This window comes from Temnothorax americanus, unplaced genomic scaffold (genome assembly GCF_048541705.1).
Source record: "Temnothorax americanus isolate GAGA-0224 unplaced genomic scaffold, ASM4854170v1 Scaffold118, whole genome shotgun sequence".
In the NCBI taxonomy this organism is placed as follows: Eukaryota; Metazoa; Arthropoda; class Insecta; order Hymenoptera; family Formicidae; genus Temnothorax; species Temnothorax americanus.
The window spans coordinates 213,233-232,402 of NW_027509251.1; the positions used below are offsets into that span (position 1 = coordinate 213,233).

General features: G+C 34.2%; 1 long non-coding RNA gene and 1 pseudogene across 5 annotated transcripts in view; both read right to left on the reverse strand.

Moving 5' to 3' along the window:
• Nucleotides 1–1,249: 1,249 nt before the first annotated feature.
• LOC143908851 (uncharacterized) overlaps nucleotides 1,250–19,170 on the reverse strand; it is a 75,861-nt gene continuing 57,940 nt past the window's right edge. For 3 of the 5 annotated variants that reach the window (XR_013260276.1, XR_013260277.1, XR_013260275.1), the window contains exon 2: nucleotides 1,256–3,819. This is a non-coding gene — a long non-coding RNA (uncharacterized LOC143908851). Of the gene's footprint in view, nucleotides 3,820–19,170 lie in introns of all 5 variants that reach the window. The other 2 variants (XR_013260279.1, XR_013260278.1) reach the window with 1 other exon arrangement.
• On the reverse strand, nucleotides 13,553–17,904 carry LOC143908863 (cytochrome P450 9e2 pseudogene; annotated as a pseudogene).

The following is a 19,170-nucleotide window of genomic DNA, read 5'->3' on the forward strand; positions in this document are numbered from 1 at the left end:
ACTGCCTTAGGGGATGTTTGTTATACTAACTTGTCCCTGTCCAGGAATCGTTTTCTAATTTACAGGACTGAGAACAAACATTCTCTGGAATAAACAGAATCTCATCTGGAACAATTGGTTCTTCAAGTGGCAAATTTTGGGAGGTGTTGATATTATTCTCACTCTCACAGACACTATCCTTAATGCATGGCACATTAAGCAATGGTACAGCGCTGTTTGTTGGAGGAGCCGAATTGAAGATTGGCTGGGCAGTAGTCTTTGTTATAATCTTGCGTCTTTTAGGAATCTTGGGCTGCATAAAATTCTCTTCAATTTTCCTCACACCACTCGTCCTGGTTCTAAAATTACAATAAATAATAACAGTATATACTGCATAATAAAATAGTAAAAACAACTATACAAAACAAATTTTACTTTTTCGGTCGAATAACATCCCTTAAGAAAAGCATGTGTTCATAAACAGGCCAATCAGGTTTGAAAAGCTGATGGTTTCCACCTGCTCCTGATCTAGGCTCACTGTTGCAGACTTTTTTATGCAGTTTACCAAAAGTTGTTCGCAGATTGTTGAATCTTTTTTTGGCTTCTTCTCCTGAATCAACATTATTGCATAAACAGTAAATACAATAAACAGATTGAGCAATGAATAGATTATAGTAAACATAAACTACATACATACCAAATTACAATATAAATTACGTCTATATCAAACTTACCGCTCAGTTGATTTGTTAGACGACCACCTATTAAAATCCATTTTAAGTCTTTCATATTTCGGTTGTTGAATTGAGGATGGGTTTTATTCCACAAAAGTGGGTTTTCCTGCACGTATTTAATCAACTCGATTAGATCAGGAAGAATTTCCAAATCATCTTTGTCATCATCTTTGACATCATCTTCAAAGACATCATCGCAGTCTTCATTATCGTTTTCCATTATAACTTTTTTTACACTTAAAAATAACACAAAAGGAGATAACGCAAAGTTTACACAAGATATTGCCAATATATCTATAAACACACTTCGCGCGTCGAGAAGGTTGACAGGTTTAGGTTACTGTGGTAACGCGTCGTAATCGTCAATTTCAAGTTGAGTCAACTCATACGATGAGCTTACGATAGCGGTAACGACGAGCGTTAAGATCGTCGTAAGGAGCTTACGATAAACATTACGATAGATGTAGGCGCACCTTTATACGGTCGCCACTGTATTTTAAGGCTCAAATACAGAAACCTCGCGTTGTTGCTATGTCCCTTCCTTCCTTCCAGCTCGATGGCCGCCGTCTTCTACGCCGCGGACGTGTTCAAGGCCGTCAGCCACGTCCTGTTTTTGCGTCGCGTAATATACGGATTGTCGGATAGGAAATCTTCTCGGGATCGAGATATAATCACTCTCGTTTTATTATAAACAAATAATAATTTATTATTCCTTCACTTCTACAAACATCTCCCTGAACCGGGCTTGATCGTCCGTTCGCGGGTGTATTCTTCTAAACGTCGACTTACACGAATGGATCGTTATCCCGTATCGCGTATCGAGTCGTTACTAATCACACTGTTCTTACAAAACACACTAATTACGCTAGCGGTCAACGGGATAAGCTACGCCGGCTTCGAATTGTTGCGCGATCATCGTAACGTGTTACCGCTTCGAAGTTTCACGACGAACTGTCCTATAAAACACACTAATAACGCTAGCGATCAACGGGATAAGCTACGCCGGCTTCGAATTGTTGCGCGATCACTGTAACGTGTTACCGCTTCGAAGTTCCACGACGAACTGTCCAGGAGGAACGGGTCGAGTCTCCCCACTTTGAGGCAACGCATGCGCCGGAATGCCTATTGAGGCGCGAAGTCCTCCTATTGGTTAGTCGTACTTACGGGTGTAACGCGGTACGACTCCTTCGACACTTTGAGTGTAACCGGCGCGTAGAGTCGGTTTTCCTGTTCTCGACATCTACACCCTCGGGAGGAACTCTCCTCCTAAAGTGCAACGTCGCGAATGGCTATCGCCGTAACGTGAACCGATTCGCGTCGCTGCACCGCGACGATTCGCACGAGCGAATCAAGAGTCACTCGAACGGTATCAAGTGACTCGGAAAAAGTCACATGAACGAATCCTATGGAAGCCAGGTAAGTACTAACGGTCGTTAGATCCGTCATTAATTACATTTTTCTTTTACAGGTACCTAGGTTCATCAAAGGAATCATCTCAACGAAATGCATCGGCGATGCTCAAGCTTGCATCTTTCGGTGTAAATACGGTAAGTATATAAAATAAATATCGCGTCGACTTAATTCTATCGCGCGCACACATAAGAATAATGGTAATCAAACTTAAAATCGACAGGAAATATCAAATTAATAATGAAATCATGCAAATAAAGTTAATTCGGCTCTAAGCCTGACAAAAGTGTAGAGAGAACACCAAAGTGTAAAAAAGTGTAAGTTAATACATACAAAAATAACATTAAGTATAATAAGTAATAAATTTTAGCCTGGAATATCTCTATTTTGGCCGTTCTTTCTCTGGTTTGCTGAAATTAATAAAGTTATGATAAAATATAAAGGTTTTACCCTAAAGTGTATAAAAATGTATCAAAAGTGTACTAAAAGTGTAGAGCTCACGCTGGCTCGTTCCGCAGACCTATAACTAAGTCGTTTTTACGGAAAGTGTATAAAAGTGTAAAAAGTGTAGCACCCTTTTATCGTAAGTGAGTTTGTCGGGTGTTTAAGTTCAAAAGTGTAAAAAGTGTAACGTTTCGAGTGTAGGTGCTTCAATTCCCTTCGGGATCCTCCGGATTGTTTAAGATTACGATGTAAAGTGTAAAAAGGATAAATAGTGTACATACTAAGTTTGGATCGGGGAAATTGAGTATCGTAGGTAAAAATATTATTATGGAAACTATCGCGTATGTTGTAAACTTCATTGTGTACGTTTTATCTACTCTATGGCGTGTAATAAGGTTCTGTAATTGATTGTTGTGAATAGACCAGTAATAATATGCAAATCAAAGATATGGCAAAAACTACAAATATAAATGCTAATACTATTATGCGAAACTTGTCCGAATCTATCTTGGATCGGTAAATCTTGTAATCGGGTAAGTTTGAAATGTCTTTAGTGAAAATTTTCTTTATTTTTTAATGTTCTGTGTTTTTATGTGTATCTAGTGTAATAATTGTGCGTGTACTTATGTTATACAGAGTGTAACGCACAGGCACTTTGTCTCGCCGCTATCCGTTTATGGATACTTACTGTAACCTTTAAAAAGATGTTGCACTTTGTGTGCTAAAACGCTAATAACTAATTTTAAATTGAAATAAGGAATATATAATATAACTAGCTTGCGGTCTACGCTCAAATGACCTTAAAATAAAATAAACTTAAAATTGCTGACATCACAAAATAAAATGAAGTATAAATCTTTTAGACGCGCATGCTATTGTAACTCGGTGTAATTCTGCGAGCACTGCACGTCATCGGTGTCTACAATCTGGCTCTCGTCCACGGGCTCGGTCTCCTGTTGCACCTTCTGCTCCTCAGTGGAGAAAATCTGCGACCCGGGCGATGCCGTCTCTCGAATGGGCGTTATGCCCCTCGAGTTAGTAATCTCACTACCTCCTTGTCTGCTAATTGGTCGTAAGTCGGTGGCATTGATTGGTCCACCAATGCGTTCATTGAACTTGGCTGATTCAGGTCCGGCAGTTGTCCGGCTCGTTCGGGTTGCCCCTTTTGCACCCTCTGCTCCCTGTGCTCTTTTTCGGCTCGTGCGGGTTCCTGGGACATGGTGTTGGTCTCCACGGAAGATTCCCGACTCGCCTGGAAAACGGGCACTTTAGTGTACGGTCCCAAGGTTATGTCTGAGTATCGCTGTAGTAATTCGCGTAGTTGAAATTGAAGAATCTTAACGACATCTCGCGGCGCACGGAAACGTGTAGTGTTTCGCGTAGTTCGCCGCGAGATGTCGTTAAGAACAAGAACATGCGAGAAATAAGAGGATTCTAGTGGAAAAGATACAGAATGAGTTGGCAAAATAGTGACAATATAATGAGAAATTTCTCGTGTATGCAAATGGCTATTTCGCGCATAGATGGCGCGCACGGAATGAGCCACTTTTCACGCACGTGTGATATAATAGTTATTTGTGCAACAAATGCTGTAAGATGAAAATTCCCGGGTGCGGAGTTGACGCACGAGCCGAAGGCGAGCCATCTTTACGCACGACTTACATACCCTATTTTATGTTGCAAGTGCGTGGAAAGTGGTCTATCACGCACGCGTAGCGTGCGCAATGGGCCACTTTCCATGCACGTGTTACATAAAATTACTTTAATTGTTATTTTATGTGGAGGGGTTAAAGCCATAGTAGTGTAAGTCACTTTTTTTAACCTATCGAGTTAAGTTCATAAATGCAGTCTACACATGCAGATATGTTGAAAAAAAAGAAGAAAAAAAATGGTCAAAAAAATTGACTTACACTACTATGGCTTTAACCCCTCCATATTCGCTGTGTGCGCAGAGACTAGTGCTGCCACGGTTAGTGAAATATCGCACTTTTTGATGAAATAGCTGTATGGAATAGCTGTCAACGATTGTACATATTCGAGCTACGTAAACTGTCGTTAGGTAATTTAAATCTTAATTTCAATGATATGATATTACAAAAATTATAGTTAAAAAGATTTTTTGAGAGAAATTAACCTACATTTGTTTTAAAGGTTAACCTCTTTTTGACTTTTTGCAATGAATCTTATCATACGAACGGGATTTGGACCTGTCACTCATGACATTAAATTTAATCCAAGTGCAATACCAAAAAGAAAAGCCTTAGCAATATCGCATGTGGTTCGCGTTGAAGAATTGCGTAATGAAAATATAAGCCATTTAATAAGGTGCAGTAATACCGCAAACATCTGTCAATGCTATTCCGTACAAGGGACAATTACATGTAAGTATATCAATATTAATGAAATTCAAGTCAATCGTAAATAAATAAAAAAACGTTTAAACAAGGACAAAAAATTATTGTTTTAATTATTTATTCAAAATACATTATTGCAGCTTTCCGATAAACGTCACATAACTTGTGCATCGTGCACGTGCGTATCGCAAGCTGGAAGAAAATGCAAGCACATATATGCTCTTGTACATTATGTCAACTCTAATAGGAATGTTACAAAAACAAGTCTTGAGCAGGAATGGGGCAGACCATCAGACAAGCAGTTGGGCCATGAAATGTTTGCAAAACCAATGCGTATCGCAAACTTATTTAAACCGAAAGCACCCGAGACCAATTGTGCAAAAATTCCAGTGTTCCTCTTAGTCTACAACTCAGAGATCTCAAGCATTCCTCGGCATTACGAATAATTCTCAAAGAATACAACGTAACCCAAAACGAACGATTCGTCAAAGAAATTTTGCTACAATATATCTACTTGGCGATTGAATTCAGTGACATTTAAATAATTGCGATGCATGCATTATTAATTTGCTTAACTTTTGCGAGGATCATCTAGTATACTCATCAAATTATATAATAGCGGATGAAGTGCTGAAAGCTTTTTACGCACGAGAAGTTAATCTGGATGAGACTCAAATAATCCAGATATGCGTGGACACTCGGGAACAGTCTTACTCAGATAAATGGTTTTCTGTGCGAAACATTAGGATCTCTGCTAGCTCAAGAGCACATTCGATCAAAACGAGGCAATCAGAAAAGATCGATGCTTTGGTCAACAAGTTTTTGACTCCCTCGTGTATAACCGGTCAAGCTAAAAAAAATACACAGTTTATGGCTCAAAAAACGAAGGTACAGCTTTGAAAGAATACGAAGCCATCCATGGAGCAAAAGTCATTCAGATAGGAGTAGTGGTATCAAAAACTCAGCCGTGGCTTTGCGCATCATCTGATAGTGTGATAATTGAAGATGAGTGTATAACGAAACTAGTTAAAATCAAGTGTCCTGTCTCGTGCGAAAAACTTCCGGTTGTCGACTTTGATTCGTATGAGATAAACGTAAAATATCTATATCATTGGAATGGCAATATCGAGCTAAAAAAAACACATCAATACTACACTCAATGTCAGATACAGTTGTATGTGACTGGACTGACGGTATGTGACCTTTATGTCTGGTCTTCTAAGGGAAGCTGTGTCGTGTCAGTTCACAGAGACAAAGATTTTTTGAAATTTCTGATCCCGAAACTTGAGAAATTTTATTTTCAACACTTTTTGGAAGCAATAGTGCGTTCGGACAATAATAATAATAATATATATATATATATATATAATGTATAAAAAATATTATATATTATATATAAAAAATATATAAAAAAAATATATACATATAATAAAGGATAAAGAATTTTACTTTATATACCCCAAGGGATCTTAAAGGGCGTTTTGATGGGACGTACCCATATACGACTCATTCGCAAATCTAGTATAGAATTTTCAACTAATTAATACTTTATCGACATGTTAAGTCAGTTTGGCGACCTTGTTAAGACTTTTAGTCAATATAGGTACAATTTTGCCTACAGTGGTATACTTAGTTTGGAAAAGTCGGAAAAAGTTAATTATTTTATACGAAAAGACAAATTTTAGTAGAATTTATCGCACCTTTTACTACGTAAAGTTTGATATAGTGTGGAACGCTGACTTCGCCATTTTCATTCCTCAAAGAGGAAGGCAATAAATAATCTGCCATTTTCCAGTATATATTTAGATTTAAATTTTTTAACGCACTTTATTAACAATTTAAAGCATTTATATAATATCTGTTGTTAAAGTGTTTTGACAACATATTTATCTTAAAAGTAATTTTGATAAAAAGAATTAAAATCTACATTTTGGAAAATTTTAGTTATTTATTAGAATATTTAGTAAATTGGAATATTTTAGAAAGGATTCGTCTAATTTTGACCTATCATTTCCACATTTATCAATAAAGTGGGTTTTGTTATACAATTTCAGTGCTGGGTTCGTGTATTTATGGCAAAATTACAATAGTATCAAAGACTGCGCAAACTATATTTTTCCTATAAAGCCATTTTATTTGTGCCAAATTGATAAGTACGTATTATGATACATTTATTACACCAATGCCGTCATATGGTTTGAATGGAAGCACGAAAACTACACCTAAAATGTACGTTGTGAAAAAATAACCTCAGGTCTAGCAGAGTGTACAAAATCAAAGTTTACATACCAACGTTAAAACTGGTGGAAAAAATGTAACCTCAATTTAACTTATATAAGTCGGATTCCAACGTTGGTACAACCTAAATTTGATTCCCCAAATTAGTGAAAAAGAGGGTTGAAACGACGTAGCGAAAACGTTGGATACCGTTAAGTGTGTTTATCTTAACGTCGGGCGGACGTCAAAATGCTGCTTGGGAATATATTATTTTTAAATCCGAGACAAAGTCCATATTGGCACGCAATGCCAATTTAAAAAACTGAAACTTGTATTTAATAATAATTGATATTGTAAAATATTATTAAGCATCAAGATCCGCTTTGACTGAAAACGGCACTTCTCATTACTTATATGTTATTTTAAGTTTTTTTTGTTCTAATTTTGCATAAGATACTTAATTTTTTTAATTGACATATTAATTTTTATTAAATATTTTCGTAAACAGTGTGAAATTACCCGTAATATAATTCGTGAAAAAAACTGTTATATAATATATATTATAGTTCTTATTATTTTGCAAACATATTATAATTAAACTGAAAATAACAATAATCGTATATGAAATTATATAGTCATGTAATATTAATATGCTCAGATCAGTCAGATCAGAATATTGCATCTCAAAGTATCCGATAGATGGCATTGGATGTGATCTGTTTCTCGTATTTAAAATTTGACAAACAATGTTATAACAACGGCATCAAAAGACACGATACTGTCTCGCGCTATTTTCGCGCTACGCTGTCTCGGAGCGACACAATTTTTGCATCAGTTATATCGTGGAGTCCACTCTTATATTAAAGTAGCACGCTTAAAAAATAACATTTGAAAATATATAACAATTTTCTAAAACCTATTTAAATATATATGTCCTTATATATAGTTTTATATAATCATATATGACTATATAAACTTTTATCAGGCCAAAATTCATATATGAGCATATAAGGACCGCTTTTTATATGAGCATATAAAACATTATAAGGGTTTTTTTCCCGGGAAGTATGTTTGTGTGTGTGCAAAATAATACGATTAATATATTTGTTTATAAGAACTGTAATATATATTATATAACAGTTTTTTTTCACAAATTATTACTGGTAATTTTACATTGTTTACGAAAATATTTAATAAAAATTAATATGTCAATTAAAAAAATTAACTATCTTATGCAAAATTAGAAAAAAAAAGAAAACTTAAAATAACATAAGCAATGCGAAATGCCGTTTTCGGTCGAAACTTGATGATTAATAATATTTCACAATCAATTATTATTAAATACATGTTTCAGTTTTTTAAATTGGCACTGCGTGCCAATATGGACTTTGTCGGACTTAAAACGCAATTGTGTAAACTGAAAGTAGAAATAATATATTTCATATTAATTTGATATTGTCAAGTAAAATAATATACTAAAAAAATATTTATAACAGTTATATACAAATTTATATGGATAGATCCATTATAGAGTATAAATTCATATATGATTATCTTTAACCTTATAAATCAAGAGACACGGTAATGTCTCGCGCCAAGTACACGCGGAGCGAGACCGACCGTGACTCTTTTACGCGACGCGACGGGTTGCGAGTAGTCGAGATGTTGAGATCTCGATAACGAGTGAACGGATCAAGTTCTAAGTAGGCTTGATCGATAGCTTGGGGTCCAATTAGGGGGGGGTTTCTCTCATAATATTCCGCTACGTGCCCTACGAGCGGAGATATTGCGACGCAAAGTCCAAATGTGAAAATTTTTTATTAAGATACTTCTACTTCTCTAACGCCGACGTTTTATATGATGACGTCATAATCAGAAACGTTACTTTCACTTTTTCGACGCTGGCGGCGCAGGTATAGCCAGTTTCGACATCGCGCGCGTATTTCGAAATTAGGTTGATAGACTTATCGGTCAGGAGGAAGATTTCTATTTAGGTAAATTAGGTATATATATAAATAATATATATTGAGTCAACGGAAAAGAAGATTCTCTACGCTTGGCAGATAGTGCCGCTAGGGAATTTTTAAGTCGATTCTTATGAATCAAGCTTGAATTCGACGTCTAGGTATCCCAGGTTGCCGATGACGGGATCCAGATAGTGCGCTTCATAGTTTTCGGTGTCCAGGTGTAATCGTACGTTGAATTCGATGTCTAGGTGTCCCAGGTTGCCGATGACGAGGTCCACATAGTGCGCTTCGTAGTTTTCAGTGTCCAGGTGTAATAATACGTTGATTGCGATGTCTAGGTGTTCCAGGTTGCCGATGATGATGTCTAGATAGTGAGTTCCGTAGTTTTCGGTGTCTACGTGTATTAATACCTTGAAGTCGATGTTTAGGTATCCCAGGTTGCCGATGACGAGGTCCACATAGTGCGCTCCGTAGTTTTCGGTGTCTACGTGTATTAATACCTTAATTGATGTCTAGGTGTCCCAGGTTGCTGATGACGAGGTCCAGATATCGCGCTCCGTAGTTTTCGGTGTCTAGGTGTAATAATATCTCGAATTCGATGTTCACGTGTCCCAGGTTGCCGATGACAAGATCCAGTTAGTGCGCTTCATAGTTTTCGGTGTCCAGGTGTAATCGTACGTTGAATTCGATGTCTAGGTGTCCCAGGTTGCCGATGACAAGGTCCACATAGTGCGCTCCGTAGTTTTCGGTGTCTACGTGTATTAAGATCTTGGATTCGATGTCCACGTATCCCAGGTTGCCGATGACGGGATCCAGATAGTGCGCTTCGTAGTTTTCGGTGTCCAGGTGTAATAATACGTTGAATGCGATGTCTAAGTGTTCCAGGTTGCCGATGACGATGTCTAGATAGTGAGCTCCGTAGTTTTCGGTGTCTACGTATATTAATACCTTGAATTCGATGTTTAGGTGTCCCAGGTTGCCGATGACGAGGTCCACATAGTGCGCTTCATAGTTTTTGGTGTCTAGGTGTATTAATAACTTTAAATCTGAATGGGTGCGTTCAGCCGATACTCCGCTAGCCTAGCAATCGTGAGCAATCGCTCGTTTTCGCTCGTTTCCTCTCCTTTTTATCAATTAGGTCAAAAGAGAGGAAACGAGCAAAAACGAGCGACTGCTCACAATTGCTAGGCTAGCGGAGTATCGGCTGAACGCACCCAATGTAGAACACGTAGATATCGAACTCGAGGTATTAATACATGTAGACACCGAAAACTACGAAGCGCACTATGTGGACCTCGTCATCGGCAACTTGGAACGCGTGGCCATCGAATTCAAGGTATTAATACACCTGGACACCGAAAACTATAGAGCGCACTATGTGGACCTCGTCATCGGCAACCTGGGACACCTAGACATTGAATTCAAGCTTGATTCATAAGAATCGACTTAAAATTTCTTTAGCGGCAGAATTAAAATTATGTCATGACATAATAAAAATCGCTAAATTAAAATTATGTCTAGACATAATAAAAATTGGACGAAAATTATGTCTAGACATAATAAAAATTGGATGAATTAAAATTATGTCTGACGTAAAAATAATTATCAAAAATATCGATACCTGAAGATATCGGTACATATACAGTTGCGAACAACATTCAGTAAGACACGCAAATAAAAATAAATAAAGAATTTTACAGTTAACGACTTATTAACATTAATCATGCTTTATTGCGATTATGTTTTATGTTGAAATTGAAAAATATATACAAGGTGTACAACTAAAAAGGTTACAGATTATTATTTAAAAAAAAACTAAGCAAAATATTAAATTGTTGTTTTCTTTAGAAATAATAGTCCGTAACACTTTTAGCTTCATACTTTGTATTATATACTGTTTATAAGATTATAAGATATATTGTTTATAAGATTAAGATGCGTAACACTACAAAAAGGCATGATATCCGTACAAAATTACCTTTTTAAAAAAAAGGTAAAAAAAAGCGCCAAGTACACGCATAGTAGTGTATATGTATTATGTTGTTACCTCGAAAAAAACAAAGTGGTAGTATTTTTCTTGTAAAAAAACTTGGCGCTGTTAGACCTCGAAATTTTAAATAAATAAATAAACTTATTTTATACTTAATTATAAGCCGCATTATCCGCCGTCCGCGTCGTCACGCACACCCATATCATTCACTCCCACATCCACGCTGATAATCATTTAATATTACTCCCATCGCATTCTTCTCTAAATTATTTTTATTTATTGTTGTCCTTATTTATTTAAAATTTCGAGGTCTAACAGCGCCAAGTTTTTTTACAAGAAAAATTTATGTTTTTTAATAAAATATTTTTATTTTGTACTGTTACCTCTGTAATTCTTTGTGACCATTAAAAAATACACATGTAAACTTTGTATTTAAATATCTTGTATTCCCTTGTTAAATTTAAATAAAATTTTTTAATCTTATAAAATTGTTATCATACATTCTTTTCTAATTGACACAATATAAAGATTTTTCAAAGTAGTGCAACAATTATTTTTTGAGGCAATATACATGTTCTCTCTGTAATTGGCGCTCTAATTTAAAGAGAAATCATTTCTTTTTTATAATTGTAATAGATCACTTGAAGCGCGACTCTTTCTTTTTGATAAGGTAACATAATTTTGTGACGTGTATCACTTGGATTATAATTTTTCGGAAATAAAGATACTACTGCTTAGATTTTTTTGAGATTTTTCGAGATATAAAGATCTACCACTTGTTACTTAGGTTTTTTCGAGGTATAATACTACCACTTTCTTTTTTTTTAGGTAACAACATATACACTACTATACGTGTACTTGGCGCCTTTTTTTACCTTTTTTTAAAAAAGGTAATTTTATGCGGTATACTTTTACATGACCATATATGACTATATAACCATATATGACTATATAAAGTTATACTTAAAGAGGTTTAGCCATATAATATTGTTCAAGATTATATTTCCATTTCTTATATAATTATATATAATTATATATTTACTAATATGAACAAATAAGAGGTATTTTTTCCCGAGTATATAATCATATATGCTTATATATGGCCATGTATAATTATACACTCTCATATATATATATATATATATATATATATATATGGCCATATAATATTGTTTAAGATTATATTTTCCATTTCTTATATGATCATATATATAATCATGTATCTACTAATGTATCTACTAATAAACTAATAAACTAATATGAATAAATGAAAGAGATTTTTTTTCCCGGGTAATTACATAAAAGATGTAATCATATCGCGCCAAGTTTCGGATCTGTTTATACATAATCATATAAAATTCATATAAAATTATATCTTTTCATATCTAATTTAGATCTTTTTATATATATAATAATATAATATATTTTTACATCTGACCATATTATACCCATTTTTTTTCTCGGGTTGTTGATAACGTTTTTATATTATTATTGTTTTACACAATTTTAAGAATAAACAGTTTACTAACTACGAAGTAGCATGACAATCTTCTTAATATCTAATATTTTTCTTTTGATATATATAACATATAAAAATGAACATTTTTAGTGTTAGATATTAGTATGTTTGTTTCATTTCTGTATATCAGACACAGTGTTTATAAAATTTCAGATATTTATACAGTTTATAATGTTAAGAAATTTTGTTAATTGTCTCTTATTTTTATTCTTTTTAAATTAAGTTTTTTGTTTCGACATTTTCCTGATCTTTTTATTCTATCAAACTATCTCGTCACAAAAGTGTGTGTATGTAAGTTGTACGTGAATATGTAAATGTATGTGAGTGTCTGCAATGTATTGTGCCTGGTCCATGGATTTATTATTTCTAAATGACAGTGCAGATCAGTTATCTTTGCAGAAAATATCTAGAAAAGGTTTTTCCTCGTAATAGATGCGCCATCGACCAAGGAACGAAGGAAAGATACGGATATGTACTCAAGGAAAGAAAAGAAGGTAACTGAACAATTATCTTCTGTCGTGTTTGTACATTCTATTTAACGACAGTGGAGATTTTATTATTCGATTTTATTGTCACGCGTTGCAAAATATTTTCCTTTAATTACTTTTTTATGAATAAAAATTGAGATATAATAACAATACAAATATTAACATAATAAAAATTTATTTTATTAATATTAATAATTTTTTAATTTACATTTGAATCTAAATACCTTTGAAAATGGAATTATTCTTACATAGAACAAAAACCTCTAATAGGTGATTTGAATACTCTATTAGCTTTCTATTTTACTTTCTATAAACGTCTGCTAGACATTTATGTATAATTCCACGTTTCATATTTCTATTCGACGTATTCATAGATATCTTTTAGACGTTATATATAAATTAACCATAGATGTGTCATGGAGATTCGATGGATAAATAATAGACGTTAACTTAACGTTTTATAGATTCTTTATTATTGATATGCGCCTTATTAATAAAGATTAAAAAATTAAACAATTATTTATAAGTTGTTGCATGCATATATTAAGATATATACACGTAACAATTTATAAATAATATTTTTATTTGCAATTATTACATAAATAAAAATGAGTAAATAAGTTTACTTATTTTGCTTCCTTATATTAGAGAAAGATTAATTCGTTTTCTTAAAAAATTTCTTTTTTTTAGTTTACAATGCTAACGTGTTCAGAATGTTCTAAAATGTAGAAAAATCGCTTTTTTTTTAATGGTCGTGTGCGTGCGTGCGCGTGCGTGTGTGTGTGTATGTGTTTGTGTGTATAATACGTATACGAATTCCCTGAAATTTCAAACGGAGGAGGTTCACTGTATCAAATAATAACTTTTTAAATACCATTAATCTCATAAGAATTTTTTTTACCGAGAATGCTAGTGAATACAATATTCTAAATCACATTATCCCTCCAAAATTTATCTTCGAGAAAATTGATATAATATTAAGGATGTTCTGGCTATATCTTCAAAACAGTGAGAAGTCGATAAATGAGATAGTTTTTTTAGTCTTTCTGAAAAAGTTGAAACGAATCCATCTAAACGGTTGCTGAGTTATAACGATTTTAAAGATGTATTAGAGGTATTTCAAATATATTTAGAAATGGCTGAAATTTTGAGATGTTTCTTTTAAATTAAATTAAAAATACTCTGTAAGTGATTTACTAAACGATTTAAGAATTGTTTAAGTTTAAAATTGGTGAAATCAACATTATCCCGTATGGAAATTCAACATTTTTGCAGTAAATATAAATAAAACCGGTGAGATGTTTCTAAAACGTTTTTTATAAACATACATCATAGACATTGTATTTTAAGTTTCAAAACTTTTTGCTAAAATTTTTTTATTTTTTAATTGTTTAGACAATACTAATGTCAAAAACCATACTCAAACTGTTAACGGTAATCTTTTCTAACATATAAAAATTTTGAGTTGTTTGACATACATGCAAAGTCTTCATTTTAGTAATTTTTTATAGAAAGCTAATTTTTGCAGGAATTGTATAATCAGAACATCCTTAAACTTATACTATAGATAAACAAAAATTTTTAGAAACACATTAGAACAAAATTTGACATTACAACTCATTGTCGGTGAAAACTGAGTTCAGTTATCTTTAATAGTTTCCAAGTGTTCTTAAGAAAGGCTTAGAATATTCCACCACACTTGCACTTCCCTTTACATACATCCGTCAGAGTATATACATATATGTATATGTACGTGATATATTGATAACATTGCAATTTATATTATCAGTAATTTCTTACGATAAAGTAGTAATTTTACATCATATATATATATATTTTTTTTTTTCCAAATGTGTAATACGTCGCTTGTATTCGGCCGCAGTCGCCCGAAGTTAATTAGAAGATTCAAACGAAAAACATGAAACGTACGTATAGCATAATACATGTAATCCGGATATTGAGATTGACGGAACGGCGTTTATAATATTTCTCAACCTAACCAACTGCTGACCAACAGTTCACGAGTTATTACTAATTTAAGATTGTGACAACGGCTGACACGAGTTCTCGCGTAACTGCATATGCGTCACTGAGACCCCAAAAAATGCACATATAATACGCACATAGTGCGTGTATTGCACCAACTGTTAATGATTTTATTATATTTTCTCATAAAATTACAATATAATAATATAGATAACGTCCAATGCTTATATTCATAACAAATTACAAGAAAATATAAACTAAAAATAAAAGTAACTTGAACTAACAAGAAAAGAAATTGTCTCAACAACCTGAAAAATTATTTCTTGAAGAAGCAAAAATTTTGTAGATATATCAAAATTTTTGTGTTGTTACAGGGCCAATATAATGATTTGTTATTCTAACAAAATAATTTAGTTAGCCGCCACAAAGCACTGCCACGGAATGACCGACGCTCACGCTCTAGCGTTACTGGGAAGTGGGGTGAAGCTGCTTTGTTACGCATGACAAGTATTGACCCCAAAAGTCGAAAATAATTTTTAAAATGTCTTCTACAATTAGTAAATTATTATTTTCTTTGTACAATTAATTATTGTTTGTTTAAAAAATATGTTAGATATATCAAAATGTGTCAGATCAACAATAGTGCTGTGTTAAACCAATTAATAAATTAATAAATTAATAAATTTCAGCAAAATAATTCAGTACAATGAACAATTACGTTTTATTCATTTATTTAAAAATGTCTTTATTTTTATATACTCTATTTTGCCAATAAAACAAAATAAACAAAATAATTGGTCAACAACATTGTTTTGTCGATATCGCAAACCAATTTTTCTGGGTAAAAACCAATAAAATGCAATAAATGTTTGCGCGATACAAATATTCACTCTTATTATAAGGAATTAACGGTACCGTCTCTATTCATGCTGTATTACAAGTGGAAGTTACATAAATCATAAAAACAAGTGGAAGTTACATAATTCATTAAAAACGATGATCTTGATCACGTCGAGTATACTCGTCTAAACAAGTGCACATGCTTATCAATTTTTTCATTTCTTTTTAGCATCATTAATCATTCGATTTGTGCATTGGATGATAATACATCGTAAATAACTCTTATTGTATACTTTAATCATCTTTAAAAGCGTTGAAAAGTTTGAAAGTTAAAACGCGATAATATTTTTACGAATACAACTATATTGTAAAATTATGTATTTTGCACACGATCTTCACAGTTCTCTCTTCTCCAAGCCAATCCAGAATCCGCCAACGGGTTGCAGTGTAAACTCTTTTTTAGTATATACAACTGGTTCGACGGTTTTTTCTACTGTCTTGAAGGTAAACTTTTGCAAAAGATGAGCTATCAGAATCTTAGTCTCCATAAGAGCAAATCGATTGCCGATACACTTTCTAGGCCCGTGACCGAATGGCAGATAAGTGTATGGTACAATGTTGTCCTTGTTCTTTTCGCTGAACCTTTCGGGATCGAACTTATCCGGGTTTGGAAAATATGCTGGATCGCGATGTAAAGCATAAACGGGAAACATCAATACGTTGTCAGGTTTGACGATCACATTTTTGCAGCCTGGTTGCGACGGAGGTAGTTTGTATTCCTTAGTGCAAAGTCTATCGATGAAGATCACCGGTGGATACTTTCTGAGAGTCTCGGAAATCACCATGTCCATGTAAGACATCTTCGATAGCGACTCGTAAGAAATCTCACCGTTTTCTTCGGCAAGATGCTGCTGTATCTCCTCGCGCAGGCAATCTTGAATATCTTGATTAACCGCCAGTTCGTGAGCAGCAAAGCACATCAGAGTCGAGGAGGTATCGAAACCAGCAAAGAAAAAGATAAAAGCTTGCGAAACGATATCATCCAATGTCATTTTGGACGCGCTGGCACTGTCCTTGTTCCGAGCTTGCATTAGCAAATGAATCATATCCAGTCTGACGATATCTTGTGTTTCGCGCGCGTTAATGGTTTCCCCTACGATCTTCCTGAAAAACTTGGACGTAGCCGACGGGAAAAAAGTTAGACCTATTAATTTAGCGAGCCATGGACACGCACGTAAAAATATGATCTTAATAGTTACTAGTAGCCCGGAAGAAAATTTGGTAGCCTCAATTCCTCTTATATAGAATTCATTGTCTCGATCTTTCATAGAATTCACACTTATGCCAAAAGCTGCCGTAGCAATTACGTCATTGGTGTATCTTCTAAAGACCGCCTTCGTTTCGATCGTGTGACAGAGCTCTGGATGGTCGACCAAATAATTGACGAAGTCGTGAGAACATTTCGATATCAAATCGAACATGAACTTCATTTTGCTGGCGGTGAAAGAGGGGCTTAGTGTATTCCTCATTTCTTTCCAACGATTTCCGCGTAAGGAGAAAATGTTCTTGCCAAACAGCGGTTCCACTTTTTCGTCAACGAAGGTGCGATGATCCGGGAAATGTTCAAAATTTTTCACCATGATGTCTTTAATGAACTCGGGGTCGCGCAAAATTATGGCAGGCGTAAAAAAATCCACCCCTCCAAAATATTTAGCGTTTGGGAAGTAACGGTATACATATTCGCAATAGTCGGCGAATGTGATGTAGCCCAAAAACACTTTCCAAACTGTTATAAAAGACGATAGCGAATTTGGTAGGTAAGGTACGCCCTTATTCTTCCAGTAAAAATACGCGTGATGCAGCACAGAGGCAATTTTCAGAACGCCAATGACGACCAGAGTAATCAGTAATAGCACAAAGGTCGAAGCCATTGTGATGCGATGAGATAACGGACTAACGAGATACTTCGTCGGACGCGTAATAGCGCTTCTGAGTAATACGTGAAAAAACCAAGATAGATGGGGGGGGGGGGGAGAAACGCTTCTCGGACTCATATCATATTGAGATTTGCGATAATACATGACGTATCAGTTGTCAGTAATTACACAAAATAAGCTGTGCGATTTAAATTCGCACAACGACATTCTTTAATATCATAACTTCTATCAAAATTAATCATTAATAATTCCATTTAAAAAAATCTATCTTATATTTCCATAAAAACTGGATTTTAATACAAAAGTTTTTGATGATTAATTAATTGACATTAATTCATCATACGCTCGTTACGCTTATATACATACATATGTACATGATTTCAACGTTGACAAGAAATTAAATTCACTTCAAATCTCTCTTGCTCGAAAAATTGTAGGGGAAACCAGGGACAAAAGTAAGGCGGGATGAACGTAACAAACGCAATTACTAAAATAATAACATTTATGTACGAATCTATCCGCTGTTATATAATGTCTTTTGAACCCCTCCCTCACCTCAGTAGCGCTAGAAGCTCTGTCATGAAAAATATGTGTGTCATAAAAATACGGTCAAAGTAAGTATTTTGTATTTTCTTATTTTCTCAACATTTTATTGGAAATTTGATTTACCTCCTTATTTATTGTTTATTATAAATAAATCACTATTCCTTTAAGGTGATGCTGGATGCTGGAGTCGTCTGTATAACCGACAAAAATTCCATTTTCTATGTTATCGACCTATATCTGTCCTTGTAGACAAGGATATAGACAAGGATAGCACCTACATTGCACGCACACATACGCACGAATCGTCATACACACTGTACTCTTATATTAGACTTCTAATCTCGATTTGGAGGGTTCATCAAAGTTTTTCTTGTTGTGCAATTCAGGGAAACTCGTTTTCACGTATCAATGATATTTTTATATCCCACACAGCAAAATATCTAGAAGATATCTCAATGACGGAATATCTGATTGTGCAAGATATCATGAGAATATCTCAGAGACATCTCCAAGATTATAAAAAGCCATGATAATTTTATCTCAGATATGATATCTGATTCTGCATATGTCGGATATCTATGTCTCATTTATAAGCAAATATGGGTAAATGTCTAGATTAAGGGCGACCTCACCGATTTCAATGACCTTGATATATATATATGTTGTCAAGGTCATAACCCCGAGTGACCTTCAGAAGGTTTTAGTCGTCGCTCGTTATTCGTTAAAAAGTTATTAACAAAAAAGTTTCAAAAATATAGC